The sequence below is a fragment of the Thermobia domestica genome, chromosome 3 (assembly GCF_964235325.1).
Source record: "Thermobia domestica chromosome 3, izTheDome1.hap1.1, whole genome shotgun sequence".
Classification (NCBI taxonomy): domain Eukaryota; kingdom Metazoa; phylum Arthropoda; class Insecta; order Zygentoma; family Lepismatidae; genus Thermobia; species Thermobia domestica.
This window is the reverse complement of record NC_137456.1, coordinates 324739216-324758016: the sequence shown is the minus strand read 5'-3', so window position 1 is coordinate 324758016 and position 18801 is coordinate 324739216. Positions and strand designations below refer to the sequence as shown.

The following is an 18801-nucleotide window of genomic DNA, read 5'->3' as shown; positions in this document are numbered from 1 at the left end:
CGGAAGAAAATCAGGATATAGCAAACCGAAGGCAAGAGAAAGAGACATGTTAGTCTTAGTTGTATATGGACTTGCTGCCATGGGCAGGAAAAAATTGAACGCTACATATTTTGTAATGCTCCGATTAGCCTAAAAGTTGAATTTAGTTTCCGAGTTCAGTCCGAAAACCATGTATGAAAGTATGTTATTTAAGTAATATAGCGATCTATTTTATGTTGCTCTTACCTAAAAAAAATTCTGGGAAGTACTGACCGTGACCTGCAAATGATGGTTTCTTTAATTGCCATAAAAATGAATTATATTTGTAATACAAAAAAAAAAAAAAAAAAACATGTCAACCGGTGAATTATATTGAAGTCCTGGACAATTCTGCTGAAGTGATGTATAATGTTCGTTGTAGAAAGACACGGATAACTATGCGAATTCCTTGTAGTAGCCTACACGGCAAACACCTGTCACCATGGGCACCGATTACGTGGGTGCTTCGGGGCTCCGGCACCCACACAAATAATCTTGTGGGTGCGGCGCACCACAAGAGTTTTAATTTAGAGATGGGTTTGAACCCGCTTCTCTTACGTTTAAGTCAGCCGTGTTACCGACTGACCTAAGGCAACCCCAACTTATAGTACCGGTACATTTTACTTTATCATAGCATACCCCTTTATGGCAGTGTTTATAAAATATTTTAACTGAAAATAAATCAATCAAATATCGAGACTTTCCTCAAAACATAGGCTAACACGTCCCGCCATTGATATGCACCCACAGAAATTTTGGAAAGTCGGCGCCGTTGTCTGGCGCGTTACCAAATGTTGATACCTGTATATATAACGAAATCCTTGAGTAATTGAAAAAATGTATAACGGTATGATGTTTAGTGTAGTTGGTGATAGTACTCAAAAACAAATACATAAATTGTCAATAAATAAACAATTAGAGTTAGGCACGATATTAACATATATAGTACAGCAAGCCGCTTCAGCGCAACAACAACATATAATAAACTTCACAATACTTTGCAAGAAGAAAAAATTTATTTTCTTTCTTCCCTTTTTTCGGTCAATGTGACATTTCAAAGTTGTGATGTGACTATAGACTTTCGTTCTTTCAGAAACTGAATAATAATATTCGTGCCTTGAATATATATCAGTGTGATAATGTGACTGAAGTCTTAAACATAATAGAACAATAAAAGAAAGGAGACAAGCAAACACGTTGGTTATATTTAAAGCATTGTACCGATGCATTCATTCATATTCGTTCACGTAGACATTCTCTATTTTGTTTGATTTCATATTTCATACCTAAGTAGAATTCATAACAATTTGAAATTGTTGTATAAGATTCTTAGCAGTGAAGAAAAATAGTTATTTTACTACATGAATAAAGTCCAACGAAATTAATAAATTTATAGTCCTATATTATTATTTTACGACTGCGAGAAGTAATCTATATTATACAATTGAAAGTGATTATGACTATTAATCTCTTGAACCGTCCGATCGATTACGATTAAAATTTCTGACGTAGGTGCGGTTCTGGTCTGGGAGTGTTTTTACCTATTCACTTTGACGGTAAAACTTACCGGAGAGGGAGGAGGCAGAGATTGAAAAAAAAAATTAATAACTCTTGAACCACCAGACTGATCTCCATTAAATTTTCAACATAGATGAGGTTCGGACCTGAGAGGATTATGTCATTTTTCTTTGACGGTACAACATAGGGGAGGGTTAGATATATGTAAAAAATTAAAATAAAAGTTACTGTCTTCGTGACTTCATCACACTTCAACCAGCCGATCGATCTCGATGAAATTTTCATCAATAGAAGAGGTTCAGACCTAAGGTGGTTTTGTCGTATTACTTTGACTGTGCAACTTAGGGAGGAACATTCTTTAAATGATTGAAAATGAGCGATATTAGTGTCGAATCTATAGTTTTCGGGGTCACTGAGATGCACAGTTACACTTCTGATGCTGATTAAAATCAAAATTTAGCCCCACAATTTGGTTGAGGGGGGAAGTATATATATATATATATAATGATTGAAAACAACCAATATCATTGTCGAATTCATGGTTTTAGGGACGCTGAGATGAACAGTGACTCTTCTGTAATGAAACCATGAACTGAGAATTTTAAAAATCATTTTTTCATAAAAATTATAATGGCAATTTGGTAGGTGAAGATGGAACTAAGTTTTCTGTAATATTTTAACTTTTGGATACATGCATCACATTATTTTTAAAACTCACAAGGACAGTACTTGTAATCAAGAAATCGTAGGAAGCAGAAGCAAAATAGTCAAGAATCACCTGTAGTCAAATAACATTGCTTGTCAGTAGTAATTAACAATTCGGATAAAATCACGAAAAAGATGAAAGCAAACCTCAGGGTAAATTAAAATTCAAAAATACTTATTTTTACATCATTAGATAACAACAATATTTTGTCAGGAAAGGTAATTAGGACTTTCCTAAGATTTTGAAAATTTTTATATTGGCTTTTGGCGAAGTAAAAAGGAAAAATAATTAAGGCAAACAAAGACAATAGTCCATATAAAATGACCAAGTTTGCAACTAAAAAATCATTCTGCATTCTGCATTCGGGGTCCTGTATCCAGAATCGCAATGGAATGGTCTATACGAAATTACAAATGCCGCAAGAAAGACCATTGTCCGGCTAAGACCAAGCGAAATATGCAATGAGGTAAAGTATGACTACAGAGAACTTTAACTGTCTATTTTGCATGCGACATGATACTCGGAGGTCTCTGAAAGTGACAGGCAAAGTTTAAATGCTTAAATATTTAGCTAATTTCTGTTTGGTTAAGCATTGAGTAAAAGTATAATGATCTGTTATACAATTAATCTGACATACTGTGTCTGGTTATGAATTCAGTACTCTTGGATGTTCACTGTTAAATAATTTATATTGTTACAACAAAATCCACTATACTACCATTGTAAGTCAGTTGTTTCATTAATGAAATATTGTCCTTTTATGACAATAAGAGATTGCAACCATTTGTTTAATTGCACTCTTTTAATTTGATTTAAGAATTCACTGTTCCTTTAGTCATTGACTTGATACAATTTATTTTGATTTTTATTTCTTTAATATTTATATTTTTTGACTTACGGGACATAGCTCCTTAGGCAAACATAAGCTATCATGTGACATGTTAAATAGATATGTTTATTTTCCTCTGTGTCATAGAAACAATATCGAAGTATTTTAAATGTTTTGTAATAATTTTGGTTTAAGTTTGGCATTGTGTTTGTTTGCTAGTATACATGTTTTATTTTTCTCAAACTACCGCGTGTGTCTCGTTCTCAATCATATAATACTATCATAACTATACACTTAAGAGGGAGAAGGAGTGCGCCACAGCGACCGGAATATTGGTGTTCAATTTAACATGGGATCTCAACCATTTTTTAGGCAAATCATGGTTTTATTTCGTCCTTTCGCAAAAATGTCTCAATAGCTCACTCAATATGATGCATCTCATCTTAAAGGTGCAATTTGAACACTGTGCGTGATATTTTCTTCTTATAAATACAGATAATTATAATCCAAATTCCCATAAGAAAATGATCAAAATTAGACGGAAAAATCTTCTGTTTTTTGACAGTAAGGAAAAGAGCTAAAAACTCCGGACTTTTTTGAGAATGGAGTACAATCTTTGTATTTGTGCGCTACTGTACTATTTTTTCGCTGTTTCCAAAGACATCCATTACACAATCGATGAGAAATTATATCCTTCATCATTGAATCTACAGAAATCAGATTTTTTCGTGTTCACGTACTTGGCCGTCTAACTGCTAGATGGCACTATAGTCATTCCTCATCCCACTTTCCTTCTCAGCGGGAGCCAGTCTTTTGAAAACCTACTTTGAGCTTCGTAACAGGGGCGGGAGGAAGGAAATCATTGTGAAGAACGGGAACTTCAAACACGAGGAATGACAAAATTTATGACCTCTTTAGTTGATGGTTTCTGTTTCAGCAGTACAGTATATTTGTAGATGGTTTCTATGAGAAGTAATTTGTGTTTGTATCGATGAAGTCAACCTTTCGACAAAGATTTGTGAAGGAGAAGCCGAACCAAAGGCTTCGTTTATGTATTCCAAGAAAGAAATGAAAACTTCCTGCAGGACTGAGAATATACATGCAAGAGAAAAGATAAGATACATTACTATAATCTTTAGGGTAGATTAATCCCCGAAATATTCTTTGTTTACCTGCCAAAAAATCAAGAATAATATAAAGCTCTTTCATCAGCTTCCATCGCACAACATACTAGACACACACATATTATATATATATATATATATATATATATATATATATATATATATATATATATATATATATATATATATATATATATATATATATATATATATATATATATATATATATATATATATATATATATATATATATATATATATATATATATACAGGGTGTTTCAGATAAAACGTCCAGTGCTTATAAATCCGAAACGGCTGAGAATAATATGAAACAAAAACTGAGATAGGAAAATGTTATAGGGCGCATCACATGGTGTTGTTGTGGTGACCCCCAGGGCCCTCCTTCAGGGGGGTCCAGGGGCCAACTTCAAATTTTCAAATAGGAACATGTATTGAATCATACCTCATTGAATAGTACTTGAAAAACGAAACAACTTTTGTAGGAAACAATTTTCGATTTAGGCCACCGTTTTTAAATGGCCGCAAAAAGTGGATCCTATATCAAATAAAACGTCCAGTGCTTATAAATCCGAAATGGCTGAGAATAAAAAGATGAAACAAAAACTGAGATAGGAAAATGTCATAGGCGGCATCACATGGTGTTGTTGTGGTGACCCCAGGGTCCTCCTTCAGGGGGGTCCAGGGGCCAACTTCAAATTTTCAAATAGGAACGTGTATTGAATCATACCTCATTCAATAGTCCTTGAAATACGAAACAACTTCTGTAGGAAACAATTTTCGATTTGGGGCACCGTTTTCAAAATGGCCGCAAAAAGTCCCTGTATCAGTTTGAAGTTGGCACCTGGGTCCCCTTCACGGAGTTTCCTAAGGGTCACCACAACAACACCACTTGATATGCTTTATCATCGTTTCTATCTCAGTTTTTGTTTTCATCTCTCTATTCTCAGCCGTTTCTGATTTGGGCCTATAAGCACTGGACGTTTTATCTGATACAGGACCCACTTTTTGCGGCCATTTTGAAAACGGTGGCCCAAATCGAAAATTGTTTCCTATAAAAGTTGTTTCGTTTTTAAGTACTATTGAATGAGGTATGATTCAATACGTGTTCCCATTTGAAAATTTGAAGTTTGCCCCTGGGCCCCCTTGAAGGAGGGCCCTGGGGGTCTCAACGACAACACCATGGATGCGCCCTATGACATTTTCCTATCTCAGTTTTTGTTTCATCTTTTTATTCTCAGCCATTTCGGATTTATAAGCACTAGACGTTTTATCTAATATAGGACACTTTTTGCGGCCATTTAAAACGGTGGCCCAAATCGAAAATTCTTTCCTACAAAAGTTGTTTCGTTTTTCAAGTACTATTCAATGAGATATGATTCAATACATGTTTCCTATTTGAAAATTTTAAAGTTGGCCCCTGGGCCCCCTTGAAAGAGGGCCCTGGGGGTCACCACAACAACACCATGTGATGCACCCTATGACATTTTCCTATCTCAGTTTTTGTTTCATCTTTTTTATTCTCAGCCGTTTCGGATTTATAAGCACTGGACGTTTTATCTGAAAACACCCTGTATATATATATATATATATATATATATATATATATATATATATATATGTAGTGGCGGATCCAGCATATGATCAAGGGAGGAGCTAAACCATAGTTTGCCTCTTTATCCAGAGTAAACAGGATTGAAGCCCATTTTATCCAGTGTATACCTGAGCGTCAAGAGGGGGGGGGGAACTATAGCCTCTATAGCCATCCTTGGATCCGCGCCTGTATATGTATACTATTTACAGTGCCGGATTTATGTATAAGCTAAACAAGTTATAGCTTAGGGCCCCGCTCTCTTGGAGGCCCCAAAATCTAAAGAAAAACTGGATATACATTTCTAAAATATAAGAAAATTAAAAAATAAAATAAAATAAAATTTATATATACATAGCAACAGTGTTTCCTGCTGTGTAGCCTACGTTCATGTAATTAATGGAGCTCCTTCTGCTAGTCTGCTTCCTAAATTATCTTTAGTTTCTTCATTTCTGTATGTAGGGTGCCTATGTTGATCTGGACACATAAAGGGCCCCATTACCTTAAACAGCTTGGGGCCCCACTAAACCTAAATCCGACTCTGATTATCTCTTTATGCATGTTTGCTCCTCTCTTTTCGACGAAGTGTTTCTTTGATATTGCTTCCAATTCCGGCAGGTTTTACCAAGGGGGAAGGTTCTTAAGTGCGTTTGCTCACGGCAAAGATAATATCGGTGGAAGTGCCGATAATGTTGGCGGTGAAATAGACTTCAGTGTACTCAAATCGTAGCTTGCACACGCCACCGACATTATCGGCCGATCCTCCGATACGCAGATGCTGTCGGCCAAGCCCCCGATATTGTCGGCGGTATCGCCGACACCGATTTTGTCGGGAGCAATGTTTTCTTATGATTGGATGCACATGTGGCCGATAATGTCGGTCGGCCAGTGGGTTAGATGGAGAGAGAGTGAGTGACAAGGCGCTGTGTATTCTTGTTTCGTTTCTTGTCTTTGGAATTTTGTTGTTTCCATTTTATCTATTACAATTGTATATAATATTATTATTATCTTGTCCTATAAACAACTTCGGAACAGCTTATTATTTTTTTACAGTCTCTGTTTTGGAGTAGCTAATTCCCTTTATTAAATAAGTATAAAATGTGGAAAGTCTGAAGAATACTGGTTTCCCTCTAAATAGCTATTACCAAATAGAATATAGGAAATTTAGATAACCAATTTCTTGATTATTTTCCACTCCTTTTTAAATTTTTGTTCTTTCTCTCTCTCACACACACACTCTTTGATGGTATATTTTTTAATCTATTAATGCATTTAAATTTTAATACATTCTGGAAATTAATTTAAGCGTAATTTTCGAAGTTTGATACACTGTGAACATAAGCATATGGAAAAAATCCTGATAATTATTACTTCCTTTTATTTTCATCAGAATTGTGTGCAGATCACTTTTCCCGGTCCCACTCAATAAGCAATGACTGAATAGAATATTTGTTGAAAAGTCAAAGTAGAATTATTATTATTTTGAAACGAAACCAGCACAATCAAACACTCTTTGCAAAGCTCCAAGGACAAGTGACTCATTTGGCATTTTCTTGATTGTGATCTCAACAATAGGGATGTGACTTCATGCTTCACTTGTTGCAGATTTTTTTCTCTCACTTCCAAAACTATCCCAAATCCCCCTTTTTAAAAATAATTTGTGGAATGGCAATTGAAAACAAAGACCAAAGCTATGTATCGAAGTTTTCCCTCTCCCCTTTGTACCGGGTTCGACCCCCTGATAGAGTTCTGCAGTTTAGCTACTACAGTGACTGGATAAAGAGGTTGTGTATTATTGTATTCTTACCTTTCTAGTTTTGCTTAGATTTTTAGAGATGGCAAGAATTTTTCCATTCAATATTTTAACCCTTATTGAACTTGTGGAATGTAGACCTTGCATATGGGATAACAGACTCTTTCAAGGATAGAATTGAAAAGCAAAAAACATGGCGAGAAGTTTATGTAAGCCTTGCCCAAGATTTTGAGTTCATGGACAAAAAGAAACGAAAAACGACAGGTATGTATGCAACAGTGCAAATCTGTCTTCAACATTGGGGGGTACGGGTAAGATCGTTCCCATATTATATATATATATATATATATATATATATATATATATATATATATATATATATATATATATATATAGCGATGTTCAAAATATTTCTGTAGTCGAAAACAATGCTGTGGAGATTCAGGGGAGCAGAGTTGTCTTCAACATTGGGAGGTGGACAGATTTGAGGCTTATTCTGAGTGGACATTAATTTCATCTCACTTTCCTTTCTGGCGACCAGAAACAAATTTCTCCCCTCAAAAAACACATTTCAAATCGGATTATTGGGGGGACAGTCCCCCCAGTTCTAAGATTGTAGGGGACATGTCCCCTTCATCCCCCCGGGATTTGCGCCAGTGTATGTATGGAACAATGTAAAACAGAATTACTAATTCGAATCTTATCATTTAATATACTATGACATTAGTGTTAATTGCATGGAAAACAAAATAATATACATACATACAATATGTAACAGTGTTTCAACAAAAATTAAAACTAATATAGTTTGCAATGTACCGCAGCATCAATTCTCATCGAAACGAAAATAATATGTTTACGACATCTATTTAAAACGGCACTGTTAAATTTAAACATGCTTAGGCATAGGCCTATTTTTTCTAAGTTTTGTACCGTTCTCCACACCTCTTCAGAACAATTTTTGTAGTCCGTGTTTTAAAAAATAATTTTCCCGATTATTATTATTACTTTTATTTGTTTTCATATATGGAGAAGACTTTTAGAAACATAGTGCAGAATATATTATTTGTGTCGCTTACTTCGCTCATCACCGGCAACGATATTGTCGGGGTTTCCACCGATTTTGTCGGTATCGTGTGCAAACACGCTTACTCATTCCAGGCATTCAAACTAGGGACTGGACAACTTGTTTCCAAACATTCTGTCCCCCATGTATCGCTGTCTGAATCAATTGTCTAAAGCCCATAAAACATTCAAATTCAAATGTAGATTTTGCTCATCAGTGTCGACACCTAAATATTTCTCAATCAACGGTAGGGGTTTTTGGTACCCTCAATCTGTCTTATTAGCGGAGAAACACTCTATATTCGGTAGTAATTTTTTTAAAAAAAAGTGCTGTTTAATTTATGTAGTAACGCATAGGAAACTAAATTTTAATATATCCTAGTAGTATAGAAACGCACCAGATGGTACCTTACCAAAATAAACACTCTATGCCAAGGATTCAAACATTAACAATAATAAAAAGATAATAATAAACATTTTAAAGACAGTCTTTCATTAATCAAGTCGCACTTAAAAGCAAAAAGAAAAAAAAATTGTTTATGAATGACTAAAAAAAAATCAAAAAATGGGATGCGCTCTAATATAGGCTTACAGTCACTTTATAAATTCTTAAAATGACGCGCCCCATTCTTTCTATTTAGTCTTGCATAAACAAAATTATTTTTAACTTTTTAGTGCGAATTGACTAACAAAAGATGTCTTTAAAAGGTGTTTTATCATTTTTTTTATTCCTTGGACACATTTTCGAAATCCTAAAGTGATATGCAACCAGGGAAAACAGGGCCGGTTAAAGACTAGTATTTGTTTTAGGATAAAGAAGTTGAAAATAAAAACATATTAAAATTTGCTTTTAAAATAAATAGATATATTGCAAAGTACGAAAGTAACAATGGAATATTGTATTGTCACCGACTTACATCGCTCTGCAACAGTTCTTAGTTCTATGACGTCAGGAAATAAGTTCAATTTATACGAACACTTATTCAATGTTTGAAACAAACACCTGTTATGTCCTTGTACACTCATGTCCAAAATGATTGTTACATATCTATAACTGTCTTCTTGTAAGAATATAATGTAATAATAATTTTGCTGGGTACTTTTAATACTGATACTAATTATGTGTAAATCGGGAAATGTATATGTGGTAAATTTCATAGGAAAATATTTATAAATACGAAAATTGGAATGAATAAAACAAAATGTTGCTAAATGGACAAGAGAGTTTTATTTTCGTTTTATTGTTCTTATTTACTGCTCTTTTGACATGAAATTTGCCACATACATTACTGCCGAGACACATGTTTTAATTCTATTGTTAATGAAGTGGTCTATTTTCCCAAATAAACAACAACACCAAGCAGGGCATATGCTTCCTCCTGTCCTTCTAAGCCGGTTCCCAAGGCTGAATGTAATATTGCAGCCCTTTCCTGTTGTAATAAGAAAAACTCAGGATGGTCATCCACTGGTATCGAACCCAGGACCATTCGAATGTGAAGAGAGAGGGTAAATATGGTGGTCATATTTTGAAAAGAGAATAAGGAAATGGATTCCACTAGAAAAGTCACATTGTCAATACATTTCAGATCTTTGCCTGGATTTTCTGCCTTTCAATTCCAAGTTTTTTTTTTCTTAACCACGAAGGCACTAAATAAATTAGAATAGTTTAATTGACTCTCCCGTGTTTTTTTTTTTTTTTTTTTTTTTAAATATTGGCATGGTTTTTCATTTTATATCAGACTCTTCTCGCACTATTCTGTTACAATAGGTAGAATCCTTTGAGAAAGAGACAGGCGACAAGTGCTTTAGTTCTCTATGGTATGTTTATAACCGTTGTAGATATTTGAGTGGCTCTCTAGACACGGAGCCGACGGCTGATATCATGTTGGTCCCTCTTATTTATTTTTTCCTCAGTTCTGCTTCTCTTTTAGCCAAAAGAAAGGAATTTCACTCTTCTGTCCCATTTACAGCCGTAACCATCCCCCGCCTGCGCTGTCCAACTTTGACCACATGCAGGGGAAAACGAAGGAAAAGAGGGGTGCCATTTGCTTTGACGGCATTTCAGCAACAACCCCATCTGTTGCCAAAATAAGGAAACTGAGGAAGGTTGAGATCTTCGATTTGTCAAGGTCACTTGACTCCCGCCGACTCTTAATTACTCATTTCAAACTATCGCCTGCGTCTCTCGTTTTCGATCGTATAATACTAATATAATTATAGACTTGCTTATTTCTCTCAAACTATCGCCTGTGTTTCTCGTTTTCGTTCATATTGTACTAACATAATTCATCTTGAGTACTCTCAACATTTTGTTTCTTGTACTAAAAAAAAAAAAAAAAAAAAAAAAAAAACTAATCATTCTCAGGTCAATCCTATTCATTTTCATAACAGGTATATTTTGCTTGAATATTTCGTTCCGTTACAAACCATAAACAGTACTGACAAAATTGAGTTGAAACATACTCACTAAACGTGGCGTTTTGGGGAGTCGCGTCACGGGGGTTTGTATTTGAATTTCCTCTTTTGTCAGTGGGAATCGTGCTTTTATGATAGATCGAGGTAAAATATCCCTGGAATTGGGGTGTGCAGGAATATTTTACCGCCCTATATTAGTCTTCTTTGTGGGGGGAAGACTAATATTCAACTCCTATGCTCAGATGATAAAGTCAGTGTATACGTCAACTTCATTATCTTAGGACTTACCTGAGACATCATAATCATAACATTATAGGCACAAAATAACAATATGATAAATCACTACATCAGCACAAGTTAAATCACTAACAATCGCAATTACGCACAGGCAATCGCACTCTCACGAGGACATAACATCACAGGATACTTTTCACTTTTCAGAAAACCACACTTTCTTCCGCTACAATTCTAATCATAACATTTCATCTAATAACGGTTGGAGTGTCATTCTTTCGTTTCTGGGTCATTAACCCTTAACGAGTTTTCGTAACCATTTGGTTACACATTTTTTGATTTTGCCTATTGGGTTAAAGAGTGTTATATTCCCGTATTGTTCGTTGTAGTTATTTGTGTACATACTTTCTGTGATGGGAGAGCAGCTATTGCTCCCTTGTGACAACTCTGGTGAATTTTATGCGGGAAGTAGTGTGTGGATATGTTGTTGTTTTGCAAGCAGTGCTGGAAGCAGACAGAAAATATTAAATACTGAAGGTAAGCAGTTTATGTTTTTATTTTTCTCGATATGTTCTTGTTTGTAAGTCATTGTCCAACAATGTGCAAGTATGAAAACGGCATAATGTCAAAAATTGATTACTATTTACGATAAAAATATACTACGTAACCATTTGGTTACATTGTCCGGTAACGGATCAAACTTATACTTTGTACAGGAAAAAGTACAATATATTAGACTAACTTATATTGATGTATCATTTGATATTTTTATAGAAAATCTAACGTGAAAAGGAAACATAGTACTCTGTTTATTAGTCAAATTTTAAATTTCATACAGAGGCTCAGTATGGAATATATATATATATATGTAAATCTATATGTGTGTATAAATAAGTTTTACTGTGAAATTTCATGTCAGATGCAAAGAAAAAATATTGTGATAGGCTATTTACATTTTTGCAGGTGACTGTGTTTCGTCAAAAATGGATGAAGAACATTTCCGTTGATATATCCTATGGAAGGAAACTAAACATAAGGCCAACAGTAGTGATCTCTTTCTCTTCTAATCATCCGATTTTGGAACATTGAATTCAGAATCTGATTTTACTTTCAGTGATTCAGATCCAGATTATATACCTGAGATATAGTACAGAGTGAGGCATCAGTCAGTTAAGACTCCTGTAGCACAGGAACATCTTGGCATTCACATTTGGTTCATGGTATATGTTTTTCGGGTGGGTAATGGACCATATTGTTTGACATGGTTGCCCTGGCGGCCATCTTGGAAGCCGTAATCTTGGATCCAACTTTGGATTTTTAAAATGGAAGGGGATATTGTGGGGTATCATTTGATACGACCTCAATTTCAGGGATACAGACTATTTCACCTACCGTTATTGGTTCAGAAGTTATTTTGTCACAAAGTGTGAAAATTTGGCACTACAGCATTATTGTATCTATCCTATTTGCTATCCTTCTTGAGCAAGAAAAACTGCAAAGCGCCTCTGCCAATCCGCATGGATTAGCAACAACATGTCAAAGGTTTCACAACATTGCAAACATCTCTGCGTCAGATGGTTGATATCATGGATGGGTTCTTGATAAGTAAGGTTCCTCAGATGATAGCAGAGGAAGAGCTCTAGTGGCGTAAAATCTGGGCCACTCTCTGTCTCCGTCGCCCATTTCAATGTCCCGGAAATGGTCTAACGAGCCATTGGCGTGAACATAAGGCATAGTGAGGTGGAGCTCCGTCTTGCTGAAAAATTATGGCAAATCACCGTCCTCATTCAAGATAGAGGAGTCTGGGTTTTTTAGCGTGTACATTGATAACTTTTTACAAGTGTGAAATTAATGCAATATTTGAAGGAGGTCATGAAAATCTCAACTCTTTCAACAACGAGACAAAATTGTTTAGGAGGCAGAAGATAAGTTTTTTTCTTATCTTGTGAGGCAAACACATGAGAAGTGTAAACAAGTCAAGCATGTTCATAGAACTCTGCCGTACACCAATGAAATCAAAACGACGGTGTCTTAGAATTTTTGGGTACATGCTAGATTTAGTTGTTGTAAACAGCTGGTTATCTTAGAAAAGAGAGTGTAACGTACTTGGGAAATCATCCAGACATCTTAAAGTGTTTCGGGCTGATACTGCATCTGCAGTAGTATCATGCAGAAAGCCTAAACAAGAGAGACCATCTTTAGAAAGCTTGGGCGAACCTCAAGTGAAAATATGTCGACCTGTTGCTACGTGACCATGTGATAATACAAGGAAAGAGTTTGTTGCTCACTGGCCAACCCACACATCTAAGGAAAGATGTCTTTTTTGTAAGTCGGGAGTAACAAGCTCACTAAAGAATTCCTTTATGCAGTTCCATCTGTAAGTATATGTATCACGATAAGGAATGATTTTGTCACTTGGTAATTGATATCTTTTCTAGACCCCTAAGTCACTGTTACACTACGATGATATATTAAAATTTAAAAATATAAAAAATGAAATAAAAAAGAAGAATATTCTATAAAACTACGCATATATTTGAATATTATATTTTATTGAATCTGTATTTTCTGCGAAATATAAATATTATTATTTTTTCTATGTGGACTCATAGATAGTATCTTACATTTTCTTATAAATTAATATTCCAGATTTAGATATCAAATCCTATAAAGTAAACAACTCTTACCATGTGTCATTTATTTCTCCTTTCTTATGAGACTACTTTTCTTTATTACTATATGGCTACAAGTACTCAAAAATCACTTTACGGAAAACTGTGCAAAGTAACCATTTGGACACAACTCAGTTCTCGAAAACTATTGGCGGGAAAATTTAGAAAACTACTTTCAAATGATATACAAACCAAATAGACGACATACTGCAAATATCATAATTTTTTGATAATTTTCAAAGGTAGTGAACTGTTAAGGGTTAACCACAAGTAAACAAACACAGTTGCTGAGAAAACTTCCTTGTTCTTATTATATAATATTTGTCAAGAACAAAATATTTCTCAATAATAATACTAATATAAACTTTTTAAACATATCTCTACCATAAATTTTCGATATTGTTCGACTTTACCTTACATTGCAATACGACAAAAACACGAAAAGTTTAAAAAAAAAACTAATGCAATTTCTTTTGTCATTATGCAACTGCAACGAGATGTCACATCAGGAGGTCAGTTCCTTCTCCAGCAAAATGTAGTCCACCAGCATGGGCACATCCTTCTTCAAGATGGTCCAGTTCCAGATGCTACGTCCAGCCTCTACAAGGGTCATCTTCCAGACGTTCCTGTACCAGCATTGGCCTGCCCGCTTCTGTTTCTCCAGCGCCTCTCACTTGCAGATCCAGCCATCTTTCTCCAGAGCCAGAACACCTAATGGTCAACTAGTCCTTGCAGTTATGCCCAGCTTCTACTTCTGCTGTTCCAGAATCACCACCACAACAGCCAGCAGCTCCTCCCGTTCCTGTTTCACCACGGATACATCGTCACTTTCATCATTCAGCAGCACCTTGGCTCCAGTTGTTGTTGAAATGTTCCAGTGCCACAGCTGTTCCATCATCATAAAGGTCCAGGGTTCGATTCCAGAACTCGGAAAACCAATCACCGCAGCTTTAGCTCGCCTCCAGTCCACACGACGGACACCGAGACGCCAAGCTGTTTTTCATCCGTCATCAAGGGTCCTTGGTTTGGCCAGGACATCGTTAATTCGCAGCTCCCAGCAAAAGGTGACGCCCAAATGCCACACCAAATGCGTAGCTGTTCATCATCCTTCACTACGGTCCCGAGTACATATCAAGAAGAGGACCATCTATATAGGAACCACTATCGGTTGCCTACTGTCAGTCGCAGCTCTCAGCGTCTGCATTTACAGAGGCCCAGTTGCAGTTCACATCATCTACCATTTCATTCAGTCTTCACTTCGATTTCTGTGGAGTGACTAGGGACATCCTTCGTTTATCGATGGCCACGATAAGGACAATTAGAAGACCCCGTTTTTCACCTCCCAGTGTTCGAAGTGAGCCCACAATCATTCAAGTGGACATTATGTTCACCCCCCAGTATTTTTCACAGTGTTTAGTGTTTGCCAATTTATTCAATGTTTATTCGAACTAAGAATTAAAAAACTAATGACATACGCTAAAGGTACTGTTCAGGAATCTTTCTTCCAGTTGGTGGGGTAATGTAATGAAACCATGAACTGAGAATTTTAAAAATCATTTTTTCATAAAAATTATAATGGCAATTCGGTAGGTGAAGATGGAACTAAGTTTTCTGTAATATTTTAACTTTTGGATACATGCATCACATTATTTTTAAAACTCACAAGGACAGTACTTGTAATCAAGAAATCGTAGGAAGCAGAAGCAAAATAGTCAAGAATCACCTGTAGTCAAATAACATTGCTTGTCAGTAGTAATTAACAATTCGGATAAAATCACGAAAAAGATGAAAGCAAACCTCAGGGTAAATTAAAATTCAAAAATACTTATTTTTACATCATTAGATAACAACAATATTTTGTCAGGAAAGGTAATTAGGACTTTCCTAAGATTTTGAAAATTTTTATATTGGCTTTTGGCGAAGTAAAAAGGAAAAATAATTAAGGCAAACAAGGACAATAGTCCATATAAAATGACCAAGTTTGCAACTAAAAAATCATTCTGCATTCTGCATTCGGGGTCCTGTATCCAGAATCGCAATGGAGTGGTCTATACGAAATTACAAATACCGCAAGAAAGACCATTGTCCGGCCAAGACCAAGCGAAATATGCAATGAGGTAAAGTATGACTACAGAGAACTTTAACTGTCTATTTTGCATGCGACATGATACTCGGAGGTCTCTGAAAGTGACAGGCAAAGTTTAAATGCTTAAATATTTAGCTAATTTCTGTTTGGTTAAGCATTGAGTAAAAGTATAATGATCTGTTATACAATTAATCTGACATACTGTGTCTGGTTATGAATTCAGTACTCTTGGATGTTCACTGTTAAATAATTTATATTGTTACAACAAAATCCACTATACTACCATTGTAAGTCAGTTGTTTCATTAATGAAATATTGTCCTTTTATGACAATAAGAGATTGCAACCATTTGTTTAATTGCACTCTTTTAATTTGATTTAAGAATTCACTGTTCCTTTAGTCATTGACTTGATACAATTTATTTTGATTTTTATTTCTTTAATATTTTAATTTTTTGACTTATGGTACACTTCCGATCTCGTTTACATCCAAATTTAGCCCCACAACTTGAGGGAGGAGGAAAGGGAAGTACATAAAAATGATCAGAAATGACCCATATTAATGTCGAATTCATAGTTTTCGGGATCGCTGAGATGAGCTGATCTTTCCTTTGCCACTAAAAGCAAAAACAGTATATTTCACGGGTACCAAACACAGAAGATAAGGAATTGTACGTAATTTAATTTTTCACCAGCGAAGCGGGTAATCAATGCTAGTAAGAAATAAAACAATCCTTGTAAAGGAAAACAGAGAAAATAACATGACAATTATATTAAGTAAAAACTACTCGTCTTCTTAACATCGTATATCTAGATTTTCTAAGCTTGTAGATGATCTTGAAAGTGTTCATATGGATCTTTAAGTGCTCAATTCGTTATGCCGTCAAAAGATAAAGAAATTCTAGATTTTTGTAGAAAAATCATAATAACTTAATGTCACGTAATTTATATTTCCTAAATCACATTGCCACGTGGATGAACTTGATTTTTAGGTGTTCTATTATTCTAAATTAACATTGCCATTTCAATTAAAAAAAAAAAAAAAAACAAGAAAAGAAACAAAGATACTTCTACGAGTAGGGCAATGCTTTGAAACAACTAGTAATAATAGCTGGTCAACTCCAGACCAGTCTCCAGTGATATGCTATGTATAGTTCGCAGTTGATTAGTATGTGTTATTGAGAACCTAAAAGGCACTCACACAAATACCCTTGAAGTTTCGAGGGGGAATATCTCGTTGGATTTTAAATATATGAAATCAAAGAAGTAAACCGTTCTGTCATTGCTAAACTTTTCTTTTTAAAAAAAACTTGTTGACTTTGGAAACAAATTATGTCAAAGACTCATAGCATTTTGCTATTCATTTCATTAGCATCTCTGATCTTGAGTAGCAAATTCCGATGCTATATCGCTTAAATAAAACACTGCTATATCAACAATTGAAGAAGAAAATCGCAAATCCGCAAAACGATTGTCAGCATTATAAAAGTATTTAATAAAGAACTAAGCATTTTTGTAATATATTTTCTGTTATGCAATATATTTCCCGTATAAGTTTGCGATAACAAGGAAAAAGTTACAACAAATATAGCGAGAATCTAGAAGAGGAAAACATATTAGGGTTACTACGTGAACTCCGAGGAGGGGGTACGGTGGTTCAGTGGTATGTAAGGGTCCCTGATTTGATCCCCGGCCAAATAAATTTGTGGCGGATAACATTGTCTCCATGGGTTTTCACCAGCACTCCCATCTCCTCCTACATCACATTCCACCAATTTTTAGAGCTTCTACGTGACTAAGCGGGAAAGAGCGTACGCGCCTTTGGCGTGGGGGGTCCGGGTTCGATTCCCGGCGGGAGCTCATGTGGTTCGGATTCCACGTTAATCAGTAGGTCCACGTCTCATATAGCCTCGCTGCTGAACGGGGCGTTAAACTCAAAATCAACTCAATTCCACCAATTTTTCCATCATCAGTTAGCGTACGCGTCTCTAACGTGAAAGACCCGGGTTCGATTACCGACGGGAGCTCATGTGGTTCGGATTCCACGTTAATCAGTAGGTCTCGTGTCATATGGCCTCGCTGCTGAAAGGGACGTTAAACTCAAAATCAACTTAATTCTTCCATGATGATTCACTTACTTTAATCATCGTCTCCCTTAGCCTAGCAGGCATATTCGTGGTACGTTAAACTGAAAAATTTCATTTTACTACGCGAACTCCCTGTATTTTACAGTAGGAGGCGAAGTTCATGAGCTAAAAAATATAAATATACGACCTATAAAATGCCGTGTAAAACATGAAAAATGACTATTACGATAAATTTGTAGCTAATTGTAAATTTTAAGAAACACAACGAACATACCAAATAATGGGTATGAAGTCCGCGATACCGGAAAAAGTGGTATATCTTCACCGTGTACACAGTCTTGAAAGGGTCATAAAACATTTTTTCCATCTTGCAAGGAGTTGAACGATGCGCAACTTTCTGGGACATCTTGCTTGCTACCTGCTATCGCCATCCCGCTAACTTGAAAGAAAAACCAGTTTCGCCGCTTCCGAAACAACTGATTATTTTGGACAGGTAGAGGAAGTGCGCCAAAATACACGTTTTTAATGAGGAGGTTCACTATTTGTCCACTAGAGTGCAGTGCTGCATGGATGGAGATATCTGTCTTGCTTTCAAGAAGTTGTAACATGTAAAGAGTAACTAGAAAGATCGAGTTGAAAGTTGTTTTTTTTTTTTTTTTTTTTTTTTTTTTAATGACAGCTACAA

General features: G+C 35.5%; 1 protein-coding gene across 2 annotated transcripts in view; it reads left to right on the top strand.

Annotated features, from left to right (window-relative positions):
* Window positions 1-18801, top strand: part of LOC145681186 (E3 ubiquitin-protein ligase SIAH1B-like) — a 76522-nt gene that overhangs the window by 39461 nt on the left and 18260 nt on the right. Inside the window, exon 1 of one of the 2 annotated variants that reach the window (XM_081752669.1) lies at window positions 15479-16061. The exons of the other annotated variant lie outside the window; for it this stretch is intronic. The gene's annotated coding sequence lies outside the window, so the exon portion shown is untranslated. Of the gene's footprint in view, window positions 1-15478; window positions 16062-18801 lie in introns of those variants that run through there. 2 annotated transcript variants of the gene reach the window in all.